Raw genomic sequence first — 24,103 nt, forward strand, 5'->3', positions numbered from 1 at the left:
GGTTGGGAAATATGGGGTGGCACATTCGCAGTTTTTGACCAAGCTGCATCAAATTTTTCACATTTATAATTTCACAGTAAAAAGAAAGTGTCAATGAAGCATCAATATCCGGGTACCATATACCTGCAACAGAAATTACCCTTGCGGTGTGAATGCTGCACCGTAACGTAGGGTAAAGATTCCCAATCACTTGAGGTATGAAGTATCCATCACTTGGGGTACGAAGTCTTAGGGTACGACGTGTCCGCTTGTTGGGGTACGAAATGAAAAACGTCATTATCGACGCATAATCTACGTGTTCGTAACTTTTCAAATACTTTTCAAGATTTGAAATAGCCATGTTTAAATGCATTGTTTATTATTTTCACAGCTTTGCTAATTGTATGTCATAGTCATTGAAGTTTAGTAGGTGCGTTGTTCGCATTTTGTAAAATTGAGCCATTAAATATTTCAGATTAGGTGGGGATATCCAAGATGTCTGCACGCTGAGGGGCAAACAATAATAACACATACATGGAACTAAACTTTATTTTTATAATAACTTGGAAAATAATTATTTTTCACCATTAGTGTATTCAGACTATTTAACTATTTAATAACTATTTAATCGAATAATAAAATTAATATGTTTTTTGTAAATGTGAAAAATATTTTTTTCTCAAGTTATGAACTAAATTAAGTTTTATCCTCTGGGATTCGTAATATTGCTTGGCCCTCATTGTACAGACATCTTGCCAGCTAACGTCACAACTTAAAATACTTAATATTATAAATCTTAGCGCATATCTAACTGAAGGGAACCCGGCAATGGCAGAGCTATTGGTAAAGTAAAAGAGACATGCTATGAGTTAGAGGAATAAGTTATCTCTCTCGCGCGGCGATTTGATTGGCTGTTTACCGCTCCCATCTAAATGAAGGTTAAATAGTTTACATGTATGCGCAAGTAAACAGCTATTTATGGAGCAAAATTGAAAAGACCAATCATGTTGATGTGCATGAGAGATAGCTTATCCCCCAGCCCCAGTCTGTGGTGGCAGAACGCGAATATCTCTGGCATACGCAGTAGTTATTCCTGTGTATTTTTAGCTTATGTAAGGCCATATGTCAAATTAAAAATACACAAGATCACTACTGCGAATGCTCGAGATAGCCGCGTTTGCTCACAATATAACTTTTTATCTTGAATAATTCGTACCTTAATAAGAATACATAGTGGAGTATAGGCATGTTAAGATTACTAGAAAAGTAGAGCATATGGATGCTAAATTCCCCACGCATGAAGTTGTTCGATATTTAAGATGAAAAGGTCTTTATATACGCGTAATAATATCCTCAGATTTAAGGCAGTATTATGGTATGGAATTTTGAAAAATTCTTTTTTTTTGTGCATATTTTCAAACTTTATACTTTTAAGAACATATTTTAAAGAAGAAGGTCCAATGTATGGAGCAGGAATGGCTGATTGATAAAATGTAAGTATAGCGCACTATGAAATGACTTAGACTGCCTGAAATTTTACTCGCCTCTTACGCGTTTTTCTCGAAACTACTTTTTTCGACACGGCTTTTTTTAAATTCAATTGCAAAAAAAGGCCGAAAATCGGGTTTCTAGACCAGAATACCCCCTTAACTGAATTTAGAAAAAAACATTAGGAAAACGTACAAATTCAATTTTATGAAAATAAAAACTATTTGATCAAATTTTCTATTACTTCAATTCGGATTTTGTTTCGACTTAAACTCAGCTACGTCGGTTCGGAGAAAACCGATTCGATTTGAATAATGCACAGGTCTTATATATATATATATATTACGATTGGTCAAAATTGGTCAAAAACATCGGCTTATCCACATAAAGTCGTCATGCAATGTTCCCCACTTGGGTCCATTAGTATCCAAAGTCTTTTGTTTCAGGCATCATTCACTTTACAGACACTTTTTCTATTAACTATTTGTCGCCATACTTTTCTGTCTTGACATACTTTTCTAGCTTCTTTTATGTCCACACATTTTTTCATGCAGGCTCTCGTGTTTCTGCGGCTTCTTATGTGTCTTCTACCTAGGGTCTCATTCACACATTCTAACCATTTTTTCCGCGGTCTGCCCCTGGGCACATTGTTTCGTTAGTCGTTCATTTGGCATTCTCTCAACATGCCCGAACCATCTTAACAAATTTCTTTCCCATGTGTCTATTAGCGTCTCTTCTGCGCCACATTCTTTTAGAATTATCTCGTTACTTACTTTGTCCATCAAAGTTTTACCGCATTTTGGGCGCATGAATCTCATGTCAATTGCGTCAATTTTACTCTTATCTTTTTCTTGATAAGTTCATGTTTCGCTACCGTATAGTACAGTCGATCCAAATATAGAATTATGTATTGCCGTTTTAGCTTTACTTGATATATCTTTACTTCCGATAAGGGGCCCTGGCTCTACCAATATCCTTCTTGCTTTCGTTGATCCGTCTATCTAACTTCTCATCTATCTTCCCGTCCCTAGTAAATAAGCTACCAAGGTATACGAACATCTCAACAAGCATAGTGTTTTCTCACTCTTTCCTTCGAACACTATAGTTTTTGTTTTATTTGCTTTAATTTTGAGGCCCATGCTCTTCATGCTTGCCTTCAGTTTATTCAACATTCTCTGCAAGTCTTCGATTGACTCTGCCATAACAACCTTATCATCTGCGAACGCTAACCCACGTACTCTTACTGTTTCGAGATCCACACCTTCTTCGTCGAAAAGATCCATTCTTAAACACTTGTCCATGAATAATGTAAATAACCATGAAGACATAACGCATCCTTGTCTAACTCCTTGAATAATATCGAAAAAGTCACTCAATTTCCCATTTACCCTTACACTCGCTTTGCTACTCTTATATAATGTTTTTCTAGCATGTAGGAGCCTCGGCAGCCTTACCGTTTTTCAAGTTCTTAATTATATCCCTAACCTCAGTGATACAGACTTTCTCAATTGAGTTTTCTAATGAATCGTATTTTACATCGCAGTTGTGGCGCCCTATATCTTCATCTCCGAATTGCCCCTAAAGTAGTCTCTGAAAGCGTCTAGTATTCCGTCTGTATCATATAGCATTTCTCCATTACTATTCCTCATGTTGACAAATTCTGTACATTAATTTCCCTTTATTTTCTTATAAAGCAGTTTCTTGCTTCCTATTCCTATATTTCTTTCCTCATCGCTAAGACCTGTGATGTTCAAAGTTTTTCTGTAGGTTTCTTTCTTTGCATTTTGGGCAGTCTGAATTTCATCATTCCACCACGCATCACTAGACATTCTTGCTACGAAATAAATTCGCACATCCGGTTTCTATAGGTTCTCAATTTTTATTCGCGTTTGTTTTGTTTTCTTTGTTCTCTTTTTTCTCCATCCCCGACCTAAGTTAATATATTAGATTTCGAATAAAGGAAGTGTGATTTATCCTAATTTTAAGGATAATTTATGATAACTTACCATAAATTGCCCAAAATTCAAATTGAAAATGTCTATAAATTTGCGGAAACTTTAGGAAATTTTCGCTCATTTATGGTAATTTTACAATAAACTAATGTAAAATACCATAAATTACCCAAAATTCAATTTTTAACATTTTATAAATTTCCTGAAATTTATAGAAATGTTTGGCAATATATAGTCATCTTACAGGTAAATATGTTAACTTGCCATAAATTACCCCAACTTCAATTTTAATTTTTTTAAACGAATTTCCGGGCATTTATGACTTTGTTTGGTACTTTATGATAACTTACTATAAATTTCCTAAATTTCAAATTAATTTTTCTTACAAATGTGAAAGTTATGGAAATTTTCGGTCATTTATGGTAATTTTACAGGTAAATATGGTAACTTACCATAAATGACCCAATATTCAATTTTAGATAGGTTTATAAATTTTCAGATGAATTTTTTGGTAATTTTTGGTCATATTACAGGTAATTTATGGAAGCTGACGATAAATTACCCAAAAATTCAATTTAAACATTTTTATGAATTTTTGGAAATGTTCCGAATTTTCCTGAAATGTTTGGCAATTCACCATAATTTGATCAATTATATATGGTAACTTTCCATAAATTACCGCAAAATTCTCTGATCTGCTAAAAAGTAGAGCTTTAGCCCCTCTTCATAGGCGTCGAAAAGAACTGAAATCATGCATATGTCATAAAAAGTAATTTAATAAATTAATGTGAATGAGTTCAGATAACATTTGTAAAAGTCATTATATTAAGTGTTAACATTTTTTAAAATTAGGTGGCAACCGACTTTGGCACAATAAAACGAAATTACCCTATTACAACTGCTGTTTAGCACGATTTCATAATTGGCTACTTTCACTATACATTTATGCCTCGAAAACGAAAATTCCATGCGTGTGTTAAAATATTTCTTACTATTTTGAACTTCAAGCGAATAAAAATATGTTACTTCAGCTATAATGAAATTGAATATTTTTCAAAGAATGTTGTTTTCAAATTGAAAGAGTTTTAAAATCAGCAATTTGATTTAAGAAGAAACATCCCAGATAAAAATTCGTGCGCGCATGTTACGCGCATGTCGATGCGCGCATGACATGCATGCCAACTCACCATGTTCGCCCACATTTAGTGATTGTAACTGAAGTGCGTAACACAAGGCGTAGAGCAATGTGAGCATGTTTACAATCACCCTGTGAAGAAATTTTGCGGCACATACATTCGCGCAATATGAGTACCCAGTGTGGCCCAAAATCATTCATTTATAAATTAACAACATTTTTTATTTAATGCTTATAAAAGCTATAAATTGCCTTTTCAATAAGGGTGCCGTCCTGTAGGTGTAGCGCAACAGAATCGCAAAGCAGAATATCATAGATGTGAAAGAGATAGAAAATCTATATTTTATGTATCTTTCACTTACGATTTTCTGCTTCGTGTTTTGCGTTTTCTGCTACCATGAAACCATGGAACGGTACCCTATGACTGAAGGTGCAGTCCCATGCGGGTAGGAAACGCCGGCTTAAGCATAAATTCATGAGAGTAAAAGAAACTGAAATATCTATTTGTCTCTTTCACTCTCATGAGTTTCTGTTTTACGCCGACGTTTTCTGCCCTCATGGGACTGTATCTTAGTCATAAGGGTTCCGTTCCATGGGTTTCATGGAAGCAGAAGCGTTGGTGTACAACAGATACGATCATGAAAGTGAAATAGATCAATAGATCTGCCCGCCTCTTTCACTCTCAATTTACGCCGCCATTTTCTGCGCACATGGGACTGTGCGGAACTAGTTCGTTAGCTGTCGGCTAGCCCTGTGCCTTTTACACTATTGCAACGCGTCGGTGCGTTTCGGTTCTTGACTAAGTTTTGAAAGAATTCTTTATTGTAGAAAAATATTAATCCGTCGACGAAGTTAGTCTGTTTCTGGGGATTTTAGCGTAATCAAAATTTTCTAAGTTTTTTGTTGCAACTTACAGCAAATAGCGTCAAAAAATAGCTTCTAATTTAAAAATTGACAAATTGGCTTCGTCCTGTGCTCATTTTATACAGAATTTCGAGAGCAATCAACCTGTTAAAGAGAACATTTTTAGCGCTGGCAGAATTAAAATGAGGAGAACTTAATTAGTCATCAAAAGTTAACCCTCGTGCACCGAGTGTTTGCTTCATGCACGCACGTGCGTGCGTCGCATGTGCGCATCCATGGGTGGCAGACTGAGTGCAGATCGGAACGCAAATCGTACGGAATAATCCTCACATATGCCTCTACAGTTCGCGCATCCTGCTCACCAATTGTTATCTAGGATTAGTTGGAGAAAGAGGTATTTGTCAGATAAAATGTGTAGGAAATAGTTCTAAATACATTCAAACCTGGAATGAATATCAATTTTAGGACTGAGCGTTACATTAAATCCAGAGCCTCGGAACTATTTTGTTTCTCTCCTGTTTTTTTCTCTTTCTTATTTCTCTCTGTTTTATGACGCTTGAGTGAGCACCGCAAATCCTTCCGCAGATCCTCTCGCCAATCCCCACCGCGCGGCGCTATTTCTCGGAAACATGAAATGGATTATCACGGAATCCATTTTTGACTTATATTGTTGTAAAATACAAAAAAGAGTTGAGTATAGTTACTTAATCCGTAAGAATGCCATAATACTGCATATATTGCGTTAGCAATTACAAAGTAACGTCTAAATTTAAATATAAAAATGTTGATAAGGAAACCATTGATTCATTGATTGATTGATTATTTTTTGGTTCAATATGGGTGAGGGGGGAGGTCGTAATAGCACCCCCTGGCGTTTAGGCTAGAAAGCACATTGTGCAACATCCCTGTTTGTTCTCATGACAGTATAACGATTCTGGACGTGGACCGTCTTACAAAGCAAAGTGAGTCTTGTCCACTGCACTGGCAAGGCTAGGCCTCTTTTTAGGAGGTCATTACCCTTCTTCAAAGGGACCTACAGTTTATCGTGGGTTCCGAACCATCAACACGCCAGTAGAAGTACACAGAACAATTTTAATTGTGATAGTCTAATGTTGTAAGATGGCATTGGGAGTAATTAATAATTTTGGTTACGTAGATATTTAATTATTGAATTTTTACGGGTAAAAATCCATAACACCAAATTTAAATCTACCAAATCTGTTTACCATTGTTGAAGTATAATATGTACACTCGGTATATCGGGGATATTTGGACAGGAAGCCACAAATAATCTCGATCGAAGGTCACAATAGGTAAGTTCGTTTGACCGGTTAATTCAGATTTATATTCCGGCCAAGTTTCATCTTAGTGCGATACTATACGCCAGGCACGCTTTAAAGTGTACACGTATTTATGGACTGTGCACACTTCTCTTTTTAGTGTAACAAAGCCTTTTAAAGTTGATATAGTTGTTCTTTTGCAGTGCACGTAGAGTACTACAGCAACATTTAAATTTGCCTGTTTTCTTTATAAAGGAAAAGAGAAAGTCAATCTATGTGAAGTATAGTATATCATAAAAATAAAATAAGTTTCAATTTCAATCTGTAATGAAAAACTGATTCTTTTGTTGTTTCTGACCTTAAATTCAATAAGAGATGAATAACCCTTTTTTCTAAATTATTAATTTTATTATTAATCATATTGGACAAAAATTAAAAATTCATTGATCTGAATACATTCACAAATTCTGATACACAACTCTTCCGTTCAAGGGCATTACGTAAACTGACATCTGTTTCACTTTACTCCCCTCAACTTGAAGATAGGTGCCATCGTATAGTAGAAACAAGATCATACAAACCAAATTTTAAAGAATCACTTCGAAGTCTGTATTTAAAATATTTTCTCGATTTAAAAAATAAATTTTTCCCATTTCATAGAGATGAAACAAAACCTATTATTTAATTAATTAATTTTTTAAGACAATTTATTTTAATTTCCAGGCAATTATTTACAAATTTACTTTTACTCCATGTCTTCAGAAATATTAAAGATATTCTTGTACAATACGAAAAATCCAAAAGAAATTTGGATATATATTAGAATTATTATGCCCATTACATTTCAAAACCGAAAAAACTCCCTAATTAACATTTTTAAAAATTTTTATTTTAACAAGTACCGGTTTTTACTTTTAGTCCCCTTTATAAAATGCACGGGGAAAATAACTTTTTGGAATGTTTGGATTAATTTTTTTTGGGTTTGGGAAAAATTGAGGGGAAAGTATAGAGGCCTGTTGAGATTTATCCAACCAAGAATCTTATGTGTCATACATATGGGTTTGACACCACTAACACACCCCCACGAGTCCCTGAACACCAAAAATGTAAATTCTTGACGAAATCGACCTTTTGAGCACTATATTCGCGTCTTTTTTTACATAAAATTATACATATTGATCTAGTAGAATATTGATCAACATTGGTTAATTAATTTCAAATTATTTAAAGAAATAATTTTGGTTTGAATAATTTTTTTAATGATGTTGCGGGCATTCAACATCAAAAACTTGCCATAAACCTACGACTCATAAAAGCATGGATTCATTTCTATAGATACATTCCAATGCCCGTTTTAGAAATCGAATATCACATCTAATATTGGGATGTTACTACACAAACAGATCATTATATCCGAGCCAACCAACGTGAGATCGTGATGCGAGGAAAGAAAGGTGGCAAAGTCTACATCATCGACATTGCTTGTTCACTTAACCGAAATTTGCAGTCAACTTATACAATTAAGATCCACAAGTATAGAGAGTTAAGGCATGAAGTAAAGACCATATGGATGAATTGAATCATGCATTTATTCATCCAATTGTAATTTCGGCTACAGGCAATGTGCACGCAAGATGCACTAAACATCTTAAACATTTAGGAGTCAGTAGGGTAATGACAGCAGCTCAGAAGGCGGTTTTATTAAACACCTGTCGCATTGTGAGAAAACTTCCTGACCATCAGGAAGAAAACAACAAAAAACCTGTGAAGTGGCAGATGGTAGCTTTAAGAAAGCATCCAGAGGTGAATTTTTCACCTCCAACGTTCGCGAACGCTGTGTAAGTATGGCAGCGGTAAGGGTCGATCTCCAAACTACACCATGCTCGTAATTGTGTACCTACAACATCATCGCAGGAGGTTTCAAGCATCGTATTAAATTATGTAACTTTTGCATCCTCATCTAATCAGTCACTTGACTTAGTCCGTGACTATGATGTAAAACCTGGTTTACCCATGTGAACGGTTGAAAAATAATAATAATAACCACCGTGAGTATACACATGGTGAACTTTTGGCACCAATATTCGGTTCACCATGGGTACACTCACGTTGGCGGTATGCTCCTTCCCAAAAGCATAAAATACATTATATTTTCAATTCATTAAGAAAAAAAACAAGACCGTTTTTCGGAAAAAAAACCTCTACGAGGGATTGTATTTAGCCCTTTAGATTATATAGTTAAAATATTTCATCAGATAATTCATAATTGTAGGAGAAAAATTGTCATTTGTAATACATTGAATAAAAAGCAAGCAAGTTAAGGCAGGGGAGTTAGCGAAAATGTGTTTGAAGGAGCTAGAAGAAAGTAGAGGAAGAGCGGTAGAACTAACTATATGGGAATAATAAAAGAGGGAGTTTTTAGTGAAAGAGGTATAGGAGAAGGGAATGTAGTAAGCTATGAAGAACTGATGGTAAGAGAAAGGAAAGGAAATGAATGGAAAGACGGGGAATGATTGAGAAATCAAAATATAATTAATGGTATAAGATGACAAACAAGGAAGGAGTACTAAAGTATTTAGACAAGGGATTGGGAGCGGGAAGGTGGACCAAAATAGGTAGATTTAGATTGGGAAACAAAGTAAGGAAAGGGATGTGTTAGGAAAAGGAAGAGAACAGAATGAGCATGAGATAGAAGAGAAGTGAATGTGAAGGAAAAAGAAAACGGAAGTCGCCTTGATGGAAAGATTTGTAAGTAGTTATTATTATGTAGTAACATAAGTAGATTAAAATGCGCTTGCTCTCATTCGCTCGCTCTCTCGCTTCGATCGCTCGCCCACTCTTCCGATAGAAAAATGGCGCTAGATATATATAGAAGTAAGGATATATAAGAATTAATGTGAATATCATTAAACATTGTAAATAGTGAGAATAAGATAATATAAAGTTTGCAGATGGTCATGTAAGAAACGACGGTCATATACACGCTAAGGGGACACATTATGAATAAAGAGGAAATATTTTTGAAAAAATAATTATTTGAACAAATTATATTTTTTTATACAATTAAAACATGGTTAATATATTCTTTCTTTATAAGGTGAAGTCAGAAATATAATTGTAAGTATTCTATTTTATAATATTTTTTAAAGTTAACAAAAAAAATGCTTTAGAAAATAAAAATTATGTAAAGAAATACAAATTTGTTAAACATCAGAAGAAACATCTGAACTTTATGTAATTATTCATCTCTGGACATCTCTGGCTCAATTTTGAACATTTTTGAAGATAAGCAAATAATTAATTCTTTAAATAATCACTTTGTTTTTTAATTACTACTCCAAAAAATGACCAATTATTACATTTTATTCATAAACTAAAATTATGTAAAGAATTTATTTGGCATAAATAATTGATTAAATAAGTTACATTTAGTTAAAAAATTGTTTAAAAGAATACAGGCATTATAATTTACGTACGCTATGTGGTTACAATTTTTCGTTTTACAATTCATCCGTTTAGACGTAGTTCAGATGTGGACAGTGATTTAAGGCACACTTGGAAGGTAGATAAGCCCCTGCTTGCCGCCTTGCCCCTCACCTGCCGTATGCCACCGTGTAATGTACACCACGCGCTAGGTTCAAGTGAGAAAATACACTCTATTTTCAATTAAAAATAGTAACAAGAACATTTTTGGAAAAAAAACTAGCCGAACGGACTGGTATAATTGCCTTTAGATTATAGGGTTAACATATTGCGTTGAACAACTCACCCGTGTAGGCACACTTTGGTGGTGGTAAATTAAACAGCCCTTTGGAGATCCTTAAGATGGTTACTTACCAATATGTCTAAGGAATTTTTGGTTAGAGTTGTATTTAATTTCTTAAATAGTCTACATAATCTGTCCTGGTATATGTCATCATTCGTTTACGCATTTTTCGTGATGCAATAAAGTGATCTGATAAGAGCGGTGTGCTTATTTTGACATATTAATTTAGGTCTGCTTTTTAGCCTAGCATTTACTTACTGGCTTGCAGCAAATAAGAGGGGGGGGGGGGCGACAATTTAAGATTGAATTCGAACGACCAGAACAGCCGTCAAGGTACATAAAAAAATTTCCAGACGTACCGGCTCAGGGATCGAACTACGGACTCCAGCGTGAAGTCCAGGCACCTAACCGAGTCACCGAGGCTCTTTTTATACATGGATTTAAAAATACATTTTTAAATTAAATTAGTGTCTCGGACTTAAGATTCTTGCTGTCCAATATGTCGAGGGCATTTTTTTAAATAGATCTATTTATTCTCAACCGTGAACAACTTTTTCCTTGTAGAATTAAAACATTAATAATAGAATAAAATTCAATTGAGATTCAATAAGATATACTTGAAGATTGATACTATAGGGAATCAGTCATCAAACACAACAAGAATCATACACAATTAGAGAAAGAGGATCACATTGAAGTATAAAAGTCGCGCCATTAATGTCAGATATTGTGGATCCCAGACAATAATAAAGTAGCCAATATCAAAAACATTTATGTCCTCATCCTAAAATTTGATTTTGTATCAATTTTAGTACCACACTTCATCCACATTCAATGAACCATAATCAAATTCGATTTTTTTTATTTACATTCAGCATTTACTTACATTCAGCAGATCAATCGATTTTTCAAAAGCCTGTTTAGATCTTACATTTTTTATTAATTTCGAGATCCATTGACAATCCAAAAATTGTGGTGTTCTGAGATTTATAAAATAGAGAATCCACGATTATTGAATTTAGTTTTACAAAAACAACCTACAGCATTACTTTGCTTATAACAACATATGTTTTGTTCATTCTGTCAACTTGTCACTTGTCTATTTTTTTACTTTAACATCAAGTCATCTTAAAGTTATAATAAAATTATGCTTTTACCAGTTACAAATTCTGTGGTAATATCTTCGATATTCCGATAAGATCCGCCAAGTTACATCAGGTTATGGGCTCCGATCTTCGAAAGTTGTGATCGGAAATCTAAATATTTCGAAGTGCATATATTTAAAGTGTGTTAGGGAAGAAGTGAGGTAGGAAAACTTTGTGTAAAATGAGTCCATCATACTTAGCATGCATCGAAGCTTTGGGCAAAGAGAACCTCGATACTTCGAAACTCCAAGTGAAAGCCCTATTAATGAAAAACGATGCTTCGAAGTACGTCTCTGGTGAAATAGCTAGACCAGCTATAGTGAAAGGTAATGTAGAGTCTAAGAGGACGGCGCAGGTCTGGGGTGTTGCCGATAGAAGGGCTCACTCTGATTTGATTTTAGCATTTAATCCATCAGAGCTTAAACAAGTTAAAGGGTGCAATACTGCGCACGAAGTCTGGGAAAAATTGCACAACATTTACCAGTCTAAAAGGCTAGTAAGAAAGGCAACTTTACTGGAGAAGTTGACTCTACACAAGATGATAGAAGGTGGTGATTTCAGAGAGCATATGCGAGAATTTTCCGACGCTGTGGACAAGCTTCAAGAAGTGGAGGTTAATATCAACGAAGAGTTGTTAGCAATTATGTTACTATTTAGCTTGCCATCAACCTTCGAAAACTGCAGGTGTGCAATGGAATCGCGTGATGATCTTCCAAAACTGGAGTCCTTGAAGATAAAAATAATGAAAGAAAGTGACGCTAGAAAATCGAAGCAAAATGATGTCACCTCTAACGCAATGGTAGCAAATAGCAGCAAAAGTGGACACACTCCGAAATTCAGGAGGAAGGGGAATAAGCAAGACTACGGCAATCAAGGAAACAAGTCTTTTCCATTTAAGTGTCACATGTGTAAAAAGGTGGGACACAAGATTGCTGACTCCACTGTGAAGTATGGAAACTTATAAAAAAAGGCAGGCAACGTGGAGAAAATAGGTTTTCTTGCAACTATCAACAAAGAAGAGTCAGCATTGAAAACGGGAAAACTCCGCCCTGTAGAAAAATGGTGTCTCAACAGTGGTTGCACATCACATTAAATTTAGCTAGTAGTGCAACAACAGCAGTCGAATTAAAGGGAAATGTAAAAATATTTATTACCAGTGGAGATGAACAAAAATAATTGAATTTAAAAGATACGCTCCATGTTCCTGACTTAAGACCGGACTTAATCTTCGTAGGTAAAATAACGGATAAATTTTATGAGGTAATAGTCAGGAAGAATTAAGCTCCAATTTGAGACAACAAAAAGTATGAAAAAGTGCTTGCCAAGAGAATCGAGGGCTTGTATTACATTCAAGAGAATTCGGAAACCGCTAACTCACTATCCGAAGATAATACTCTTCGAAGTTGGAGTTATGGCATAAAAGACTTGGACAGTTAAATTACAGTGATTTGAAGAAACTTTAAACGGAATTAAAAATAAGTTTCAACAAACTCCCTTTCCGAAGTGTTCGTCTCGCAAAACAGATATTTTGGAAATCGTGCACTCAAATTTGTTTGGCCCAACTGGAAGACAATCTATTGGTCGTGCAAGATATATGATGACATTCGTTAATGATGCTTTTCGATGGCGCACTGTGAAGGTCCTGAAATCGAAGAGTGAAGCATTAGATGCTTTTAAATCCTACCAGAAACTTGTAGAAAATGAAACTGGTAAGAAGATAAAGTGCCTATAATCAGATAATAGAGAGGAATACCTGAATCGAGAATTTAACGAAAATCTGGAAAAGTGTGGTATTACTCGAAGAATGACCGTTGCTCACACACCTCAACAGATCGGAGTCGCGGAAAGAAAGAACCGAACCTTAGTAGAGATGGCAAGATGTTTCTTGTTAGAATCGAATCTTTCGAGATCTTTTTGGGCAGAGGCTGTGGCAACGGCAAATTATCTGAGAAACAGGTGTCCTTCTAGGAGTCTAAGTGGAAAATTACCATTTAAAATATGGTATAGAAAATTACCAAGAATCAAACACTTGAAGACATTTGGAAGCTAAGGTTGAACAAGACACCTGGTAGGGAAAAATTTCAGCAACGCACACGTGACTGCATATTTTTAGGATACCCCGAAGAATCCAAAAGATACAGAGTTTGGTTGTCAGTTGAAAGAAAAGTTCATATTACAAGAGATGTGATTTTACTCAACGAATTTCTGCCGATGCAGAACTACGAAGATTTTGCTTCGGACGAAGATGTCAATAAAAACCAATAGGATACATATCAAGGGGAAGAGAAAATTCCTGAAAAAGAGAAGACATGGGTAAGAGTAGAATACAATAGTATTCGACGAAGAGAAGAGAATGCATTCCATGAAATCAACGAAGTGCAACACGAAGAAAATCATGTCATTTATGACAGCGAAGAAGAAGATTTCGTCGGATTTGATGGAGCGAAAAACCGAAATGAACCTGAAAGAAGAAGATTACCGGGTTGTCCTCGAATCAACATAGCACGAAATCGTGATAGAAATGCCCAGGTCTGCAACACGTGCAATGTCAAGAACGGCGTGTGGGAGATAGCTGATCGACCGGAAAAACGAAGTATCATAGGATTCAGACTTGCACTCAGAATTAAGTTTAATGCTGAAAGAAATCTATAACCAAGAAAAGCCCGGTTGGTCACAAAGGGTTATTCTCAGTGTCCTGGGATAGATTTCAATGAAACTTTTGCTCCTGTGGTTAGAGTGAGCTCAGTAAGGCTCCTGATGGCTCTCGCTGTTGAAAACGATATGGTCGTTCATAAATTAGATGTCACTACCGTATTTTTGAACGGAGAATTAGACAAAGATGTGTACATGGAGGCGCCCGAACTTCTTGAAGAACTTTTTCCAAGTCTCGCCAGAAAGGAGGAGTTACATGGCATGAAAAAGGGAAGAGCCTCAAGAATGCTAGTGAAACTCAAAAAAGGAAATGATATCTGTTTCATGAAAAGGGCGATGTATGGCCTTAAATAGGCTCGGAAGCAGTGGCACAGAAAACTCAGTACTGTTCTGAAAAGTATTGACTTGAAGCCTTTAAATATAGACATGTGTGTCTACGTTGACAAACGAGAAGACAAACTAATGATCGTCGCCACTTACGTTGATGATATGTTAATTATCTCAAAGGACCTTGATTGGATCTCCGAAGTCAAGCAACACTTGAACTCTCGTTTTCAAATAAAAGATTTAGGCAAGGTGAAATCTTGTCTTGCAATAGAATTTCACCAAAAGGACGGATTCATCAAGATCTCGCAAAATGGGTACGTGGAAGACATTTTAAGGAAATTGGTAATTGAGAATTCCAAACCTGCTTTGTCACCCATGGATCTAGGGTTGAAAGTCGATGAAGATGAAGATAGCTGAACTGAAGAAACCAACGAATATACTTTCAGAGAATTAATAGGAAGTGTGGTGTATCTGGCCGTTAGAACTCGACCGGATATCGCATTTCCAGTGAACTTTTTAAGCTAGTTCAACACGTGTTATCGCAAACAGCATTGGGTTGCAGTTACAAGAATCCTGCGATTCCTACGTGGAATCACTTACTCAGGTATCACGTCTAAGAAGACCTCAAGTCAATTGAAAGGCTTTGTAGATGCTGACTGGGTAGCATATACTCAGGATAGAATATACTAAAGAGGATTCGTTTCCGTTCTCGCAAATGGAGCAGTTACCTGGGAATCGAAGAAGCAACGCACTGTTGCGTTATCAACTTCCGAGGCCGAATACATGGGATTGACTGAAGCCGTTAAAGAAGCGATGTACTTGAAGAGATTCTTGAAAGAAATCGGATTTGGAATTCAAGAAAGAATATCAATTTATAATGATAATCAGGGAGCTCAAAGACTCGTAAAGAATCCTATGTATCATTCAAGAACCAAACAGATAGATATACTGCATCACTTTGTCAGGGAAGCTCTCGAAGGTGGTTCGATTTCATTGCATGATCAACAGTCTGCCGAAATGATGGCTGATGTATTTACTAAAGGATCACCTGGTCTTAAGCATCAGAAGTATCTTATCAAATTTAGAATGAACATTCAAAGATAGAAAATTGAAAAGCTGTACGCTTGAGGGGAAGTATTGAATTGAGTTCTAGAAAAACAAGCTGCGGCATTGGCTGTTTCATAATAACATCTGTTTTGTTCATTTTGTCAACTTGTCACTTGTCTATCTTTGCACTCAAACATCAAGTCATCTTAAAGTTATAATAAATATATGCTTTTACCAGTTACAAATTCTGTTTGATATCTTCGATGTTCCTATAAGATCCACAAAGTTACAACGCTTTCTATAACATAAATAAAATGCCTTTTTCACCTATTCTTTTTCGATGATTAAGTTTTTCTCCTTTTTCTCTCTGGCTTACCCGGCTCACAATCCTTAATGTTAAAACTGTAGCTCTTATTACTTTGACTGTCTAAAAGAATTTCAGTCGTTTCTCTTGTTTCTTCATTCATGTTTCGCCTATTCCAGGCTTATAGTTCCTCACGTGGAAAATTTAGGATTTATTTTCCTTTGGATCTCGATAACGTCAATTTCTACATCATCCCCCCTTTTCGAGATAGGAAAATGATGCTCATTGCGATTTCTGTAAACGCTTTTATCATCTCTGGATTGCTTGTTTCCTCTTTGATTTTTATAATTATTATTCTTAATATGATCTTTGTGATTGTTCTCGAAGCTTCATATAGGTTTGTAAATTTTCTGTATTACTTCACTTTCTACTTCCTATTTCGACTAACTGAAATTAATTGTTCTTGTAATTTTTGCTTCTTGTAAATGGGACAAAGTAGATATAATAAAATTATTTGATTTCTTTGTTTATTGCTTTTGATGAATTCAGTATTTTAAGTAAAACCAAATCACCCGTTTTATACACGATCATCGAAATTTTCTTTTGCTGATTTGCTCTATTTTCGGCCCCTCTCGCCATTTTCTTACGAGTACTTTAATGTGATGCGATGTTTGTCCATTCCTAAAGAGATTTTACCTCTGATGCCCATTTCGTGTGCTTGTCAAAACAGTATGCCTTAAAAAAGCGTCCCAACTCCTAACTCAGATTTACCTATCTTTGTTAAATAATGATCAAGAAGTGTCGTTAGACGAGTTTTCGTAGTTTCTTTTTTAATAAGGTATAATGTTACTAATTTTGAAAATAGATTTTTCATCACAAATATGTATCTTACGCCTCCAGTTGACGTAGGTAACGGACCGTAAAAATCTACTGATAGTATTTCGTTAGGTTTTTCAGGAATTATAAAGAAAAATTTTCCCTTCGTGACTTCATGGACATATTTTGTGCGCTGACAATGGTCGCAACATTTATTCTCTTTATTAACGTCGCTTTTTATTTATTTCCAAAAATAATGGTTTTGAATTAATTTTGCCGTTTTTTGAATTCCTCGATGTCCTAACCTTAGTATTACGCGCATACGTGTAAGTGCGGAGAGGGAGAAGAGCGGTGGATGAGTGGGGCATGAGTTCCGATATTGTATGGGTCAGTTGCATTAAAGATATTAGATAGTAATCATGTCTTCTTAATCACACCCTGAATTCCTACAAACACTACACTAACTGTTCGTGACTTGCCCGTTTGAATAAACTTTAGTTTTTTCCGCAATAACAATGCGCCAATTTAAATCATGATCAGATCGAAAAAATATTACATCCTCATGCAAACAATGAGGTTTAATTTGTTTGCTATTGATTATTTTATCGCGTGTTATTTTTATGTTTACAACTTTCTTTTGATAGTTTACTATTTTGAAACAGCATTTCTAGTTTATTGTCTAGTGCTTTGGTTTTAGAATTTATTACCTGCATCTTGCATTCAACCTCACAAGTTTCCCATACTATCGCATTTTTCGCAACTACAAATGCAGAATCTTCATTCTCTTCAAGAGAACCTGTTGTTATTCTGCTAAGATAATCAACTGCTACGTTATCTTAACCTTAGAGTGCTCTATGTCAAATTAATATGCACTTAGAATCATTGATCATCTGGCCCTTCTCGAATTATGAAAAGGTGTTTTTAAAAAGTTTTAAAGTTTGGTGATCATTTATTATTTGAAATGTTTGACACAAAAGATATTTGAAAATTTTGTTTACTGAATAGACTTAGAATTAGTTAAACGTCTACTCGTTAATTCCATAATACATTTGTGTCCGTTTTCATCAATTTGATACAACATTCTCGCAATTCCCTTTTTAGTCGCGTCCGTTTGCAGCTTAAATGGTGTATTGCGACAATTGTGCGTCAAAACTACTGTGTCAATAAAATTTGGTTTTATTTTTTTCCAAGAAAATATTTTGAAAAGGTTCCATGAAATGCGCATATTTGTGCGTTAATCTACGGTAATGCCCAAATGCGCCTGAACCACTTTGCAATTCCTTTAGGTTTTTTTGGTCTGGAAGGTTTCCTATTGCTTTTATTTTTTTTATCTACTTCAATTCCATTTTTCTGTTAGTCTAAAACCCAAAAATTTCACCTCTGGTCTACACCACAATAATTTTTCCAGCTTCAATGTGAATCCTGTTTTTATGAGCTTTTTCAACATTGAATCTAGATGTTGCAAGTGTAATGAGAATATATCCGATGTTATCAGAACGTCGTCTACATGTACGGATGCAAATTCCTTCGTTTCAGACTGTAATGCTTTATTTACTGCTTTTAAAAATCCACTTCCAGCCGTTTTGAACCCAAATGGAATTCTACAAAAATGATAACATTTACCTTCAAACACAAAAGCAGTGTATTTCCATGACTCTTCTTCCAAAGGTACCTGATAATATCTCGGGGTGAAATCTGTCGTGCTAACTACTTTCATTCCCTCGTGTTTTAGTAAAATATCCTCAATATTTCAGGTCTCTCATATGCTGGGTCTATTATTTTATTTACAAAACGTCCATCCAGACAAATTCGATATATAATATCACTTTGTCTACAACTCCAATTGGGTTGCAGTATGCACTCTTTGATGATTCAATAATCACAAGTTTTATCATTCTCTTAATTTCCTCTTTTACTTCTTTTGTTTTCGCAATCGGTATAAGGTAATTTCTACGTATTATTATTTTTTATTAATTACATTAATGTTGTGTTTATAAACATTTGTAAACCCGGGCTCATCTGAAAAACGGCATGATTGCTTATTAATGCATGCAATAATGCTTCTTTCTCGGTTAGATCTAAATTCTCGATGTCCCTAATAGACTGCTTTGCTTTATTCAAAAATGTTGTATTGATTTTCGTTAATTTCTTGGACCCTTATATTCTAAAATTTTTATTTTGTTTGATTATTTGTTTTATAATGTTTTATTTGTTTTATAATGTTTTATAACGTTGAAAAACTTGTTCTTTCTAGACTTTAAAAATTAATAATATACAGTCGAGCTTTCACATCTCGAACTTCGATAACTCGAAGTTTTGGATTATTTGAATTTTTTCTTATTCCCGCCCACAAGTCTTATCTTTTGCATTTGCAAATTTACAGAATTCATTATTGGCAGGTGGTAATAAGTCATGCGATCCTTACGCACGCTGAGGCCCTTGAGTTCAGTGGACTTAAATAATCCGAGTTGAACGTTTACCTATTAATCATGGATACAAGGAAATGCAACACTTTGATTTTGAGTGATAAAGTTAAAGTCATTCATTGCAGCAGCAGTCGGGACTTCACGAAACACTTTGTCCACGATTATGAAGAAGAAAGTTGAAATTATTTCTGTAGCTGAAAACTCTTCATTTCAACCTGATTGGAAGCGAATCAAGCTTTCTTCTTTTTCAAACCTGGAAAAGATTACCCGACATTGGATACGGCGTGCTCGGGACGAAAACATTTCTATTTCAGGGCCAATAGTGCGACAGAAGTTTGAGCAATTCGCTAGTGACTTGGGGGATGCAGAGCTTAGAGCAAGTGTTGGGTGGTTAAATAACTTTAAGAATAGAAATGGAATTGTGCACAAAGTTGTAAGTGGTAAGAGTACTTCAGTTTCAAAAGTAGATTGCGAAATGTATCGTTCGGAAGCGTTACCTGGCTTACTGGAAGAATGTTTGGAGGATGACATTATTAATGTTGATAAAACTGGCCTTTATTTCAAATTTTTTTTAGATCGGACGCTTGCATTCAAAAATGATAAATGTCATGGAGGGAAAAGTAGCAAGGAGAGGATCACTGGCATGGTTGGTTTCAACATGTCTGGAACAGAGAAACTTAAATTTCTCGTTATTGGCAAATCAAGAAAACCACTTTGTTTTGCAGAAGTCAAGTCTTTTCCAGTGACTTATGATAATAATAAAAAAACCTGGATGACTAGTTCAATTTACGAGTCTTGGCTTTAAAAAATTGATAGAAAATTTCATCAAGAAAAAAGAAAGGTTCTATTCTTTGTGGACAATTGTCCAGCTCCTCCAAAAATCTTGATTCAGATGTGAAAGGCTGTAAAAATTGTTCATTTGCCACCTAACACGACTTCCATATTGCAGCCAATGGATCTGGGCATCATAAATAATCCTAAAGTTAATTACGGGAGAAGAATTGTTCAAAGAGTACTTAACTTTATGGACGAAGGCAAGAAAGATCATGACATTAATCTACGAAAAAAAATCTTTCAATTAAACAAAGCTTGCTATAATATAAGAAGCGAAAGGATGTCGATAACGTCGATTGCTACATTAGTCACAGAAGCATTTTCGTCATGCAATCAAGTGATCTAATAAGAGCAGCTTGCCTAATTTAACATATTGAGCAAAGCCTGATTTTTAGCCTATAATTCACGGACTGGGCTGCAGCCGAGCGCACAAAGGTGGGCCCTACAACGTTAGTGGTGACAAAAGTCACCTCTGGATGCTTTCTTAGAGCTACCATCTGCCACTCCACAGGTTTATAGCCGCTTGCTTCCTGATGCTCAAGAAAGTTTCTTACAATGCGACATTTGTTTGATAAAACCGCCTTCTGAGCTGTTACTAATACCCTGATGACTCCTAAATGTTCAAGTTGTTTAGTGCATCTTACGTGCACATTGCCTGTAGCCGAAATCACCACAGGATGAATAGATACATGCTTAAAATCCCTTCATATGGTCTTTATTTCATGTTTTAACTCGTTAAATTTATGGATCTTGGTTATACAAAAGCCATCAATAATGTGTTCGGTGGATTCGTTGGTATCTCTGCATAATCGGCACCGGTCAACCACGTCTTGATGTAACACGTATGTGTGATAATTTTTTTTTCTGACAACCTTGCCCTGTATCGCTATGACGAATCCGTCCATTTTTGGATATAGAACACTCTTTCTCAGTCAATTAGTGGATGCCTCACAATCCACTTCATTCGTGGATAGTTTTCTGTCTCCGTTTTATTTTTTATTCCTCTATGGTTTCTGCCCTAATATTCAAGGCCTCCTCTGAGGACAAATTCAAGGACGTGTTGTCAAGATTCGCTTTACAGGTGGCGCTTTAAAGAGCAACATCTCGTTTGCTGTGGAAACAGTTTCGCAACTATATAACTTGTGAATTACACCGTTTTTTGACCTCTACAACGCCCCTTCTAGAAATTGTTGGAAGACAGACTATCGATCGAAATTCAGACGGATTTTGAGCTTTTGATTTTTAGGTAACATATACGCAGTACCGTTGGAGCAATAAGCCTGGCATCAGATCTAGGTGTTCGATGACCTTCTGAAGACACCTTGCCAATGCATGATGCACACTTCACGGTACATGTTGCAGAAGTTGTGCGCCGTGTCCGGAGCTGGAGCTTTCCAGTTACTTGCCCTTTCCAAGGACGCGGAATCATCTAAAGCTGTGATTTTGTTAGTTGGGTTTCAGGTCTATTGCTTGCCCTTGCTTTTTTCAGTTCGAACCACGCAGTATACAAATTCTATCTTTTAATTTTTTCCCAGACACCCGTCCAGTAGTTAGCCATGTCTTCTAATTGAGGGACTTCGGTGTCTTGCTGCTTATTTTGCTTTACACTCAGTTCACGATAGAACCTTCTTTCATCCGTTTCAAAGGTTCCGTTTTGTTACCTTCGTGCACTACTTTTCTTGTACTGCCCAGTCTGTCCGTAAGAACATCAAGTCTCTGCCTTTGGGAGTCTAGAATCTCAACCAATATTAATGGTGTTAATGTCTTGATTTGCCAAAGGTGGATGATTTTAGTAACACAGTTCATCAGCTTTCTGCTTTTGTTTCCTTTTTTATATTGAGTTAATCGACCTAATTCGGACCTTACTATGCTGACATTCATATCATTGACCTCTAACACAGTTTGTATTACGTTTAAATAAGTAGGTGAAACCTTGCTCTTGAGATGTTTTGTTAGTGCACACAGATAATTTTCGATGTTCGCAATGGGTCGAGAATGCCATGGTGTTGGTTCTACATGTCTGAACTCTAGTAAATCATGTCCAAAATTCGTGTCGAGGTGCTGTAGTATTTTTGGGATTTCGCTGTTCACATCATCTGTATTAATATCCGAATGTGGTTCTAGTGGATCCGATGTCATTATCCCTAGCACGTAAGCCTTCAACTTCAATCAAGTCTTCATTGTGCACATCTGTCAAGGGGAGTTCATCAACAGGAAGCTGCTGTACCACTTCCATCTTGATAGCAGCTATTTCAACAGCCGAAAGTAATCTGTTTAAAGATATGGAGCGTTTTTTTAAACATCTCTGTTCATATGGTATGTTCATTGCAATCGCCTTTTTCGTTGCTGAACCTCTGGTTCTGCCTCTGGTTGTATAAGGCTATACACCTGTGGAGCTTGTGGTGGTGTTGAATCATCAAAAGGTTGAGGAAGAACATCAATTGCCCTTTCATGACCGTGTGACGCGGCTTCTTCTAACTGATGTTCATTGCCGTCGTTTTCCCACACCACATGAACCTGTTGTTTAATCCTTCGTCTGTGAAGGTGGGTCTTTCAAGCCCAGGCCAAAACGGTTTCTGTAATAATTTTCCAAAAATGAAAGGTTACCGCTGATACGCCAACCTTAAAAAATGTATTCGACAAACTTCCAAGCTTGGTGCGCCTACCAATCCCAGTCCCTCCTGAACAGATGCGGTGAGCAGGTCAAGTATGAAGCGGACACGCAAGACCCACCTTTACAGATCGCGTATATTAAACCTGCAGTAGAATAACATATTTTAATGCTTTTAACTTGTTTCTTTAATTAGAAAATGTGGGAATACTAATAGAATAGTCATGCTTAAGGCAAAATAATTTTGTTTAACCATATAAAGAATACGGTTTTTTAAGTTACGTTATCCTAATTTTGATTAAAGTTATAATTTTTTGAGTAAATTACTGCATTTGTACCGACTTGCTCCATTTATTTAACGACAAATGCACGAAAAAATTTATTTTTCTACCAAATTATGATAGATTTGTCAAGGCGAAGATTTCAAACATTTTCATGCATTTTTTGACTATATTAATAGGATGAAAAAACGGCCGGACGTCAAAGACCCACCTTTACTACCGGCATGTGCCGAAAAAACGTTTACAGGCTTCTTTTTTCTATTTCCGTTTCAAATTTGGCACTTTCTTAATAGAGACGCACCAATTCCTCTTTAATTATGGTATACAACTTGATGCTCTCCTATGGTATTTCTGTCAATGTGGTTGGTTGTAAATAGTTAACTCTCGCTAAAGCATCCTCAGCAGGCACAGTTGATGTTCCAATGCTTACCTTTTATCGTAGATGTTCTTGCTTGCCAGCTGTTTGATTAGTTTTAAAATCTTTAAAATACTCTCAATTATTATTTATGGGTTTTGGCGTCCTTCTTGGTCCGTCGCCTCTTCGTTATCTGCTTGTCTGGTATGGGAAACCCTGTCAGTAGCAGTGCTACTGCCAACGTAGCTGTCAAAGTTATGAGGGTAAAGCTCAAGCCCTACCGCGACACCAACGCAAGAACACCTTCGGTAGGACGACTATTATTATGTGAGAAGTTATAGGCTCGAGATGCTACGATCATGGATCCTTAAAGTAACCAATCCCGATGCAGCCGGAACATGTACGTCGTCCGCTCCTGCTCCTTTTATCCTAGAAGGTAAGCAAGAACGGGAAATTTACGCAAGAAACATCGTACAAGACTTTTCCTTAAAGTGCGGTCTCTAGCCGCAGATGATCGTACGTGGCACACCGCACAGTTGGAGCTAAAGGTTTCACGTCTGGATACTTTTTTAGAGCTACCAATCACTGTACAATTTTTAGAGGAACAGTATTGACGGAGCAGAGAAAGTGATGTCAGAAGAGCAGCCTTTTGTATCTGGCACGCTATGGACTGAAACTGATGATGTCAAACCGGATTTTCTTGAGTCTACTCAGCTCAAAAAAAAGATCTTGATATTTTGCCCGTTTTTCTTACTCCATTGCTGTGATATTACAATCGGCTGATGCCAAGAATTCAATTAGGTAACTTTTCTTGGTATTCAGATCTTAGAGCACAATATTA

General features: G+C 36.0%; 1 protein-coding gene across 2 annotated transcripts in view; it reads left to right on the forward strand.

The window, feature by feature from the left end:
• LOC117179452 (rho GTPase-activating protein 20-like) overlaps positions 1-24,103 on the forward strand; it is a 419,532-nt gene that overhangs the window by 383,813 nt on the left and 11,616 nt on the right. The window lies entirely within an intron of this gene.

The sequence above is a fragment of the Belonocnema kinseyi genome, chromosome 9, assembly GCF_010883055.1.
Source record: "Belonocnema kinseyi isolate 2016_QV_RU_SX_M_011 chromosome 9, B_treatae_v1, whole genome shotgun sequence".
Classification (NCBI taxonomy): domain Eukaryota; kingdom Metazoa; phylum Arthropoda; class Insecta; order Hymenoptera; family Cynipidae; genus Belonocnema; species Belonocnema kinseyi.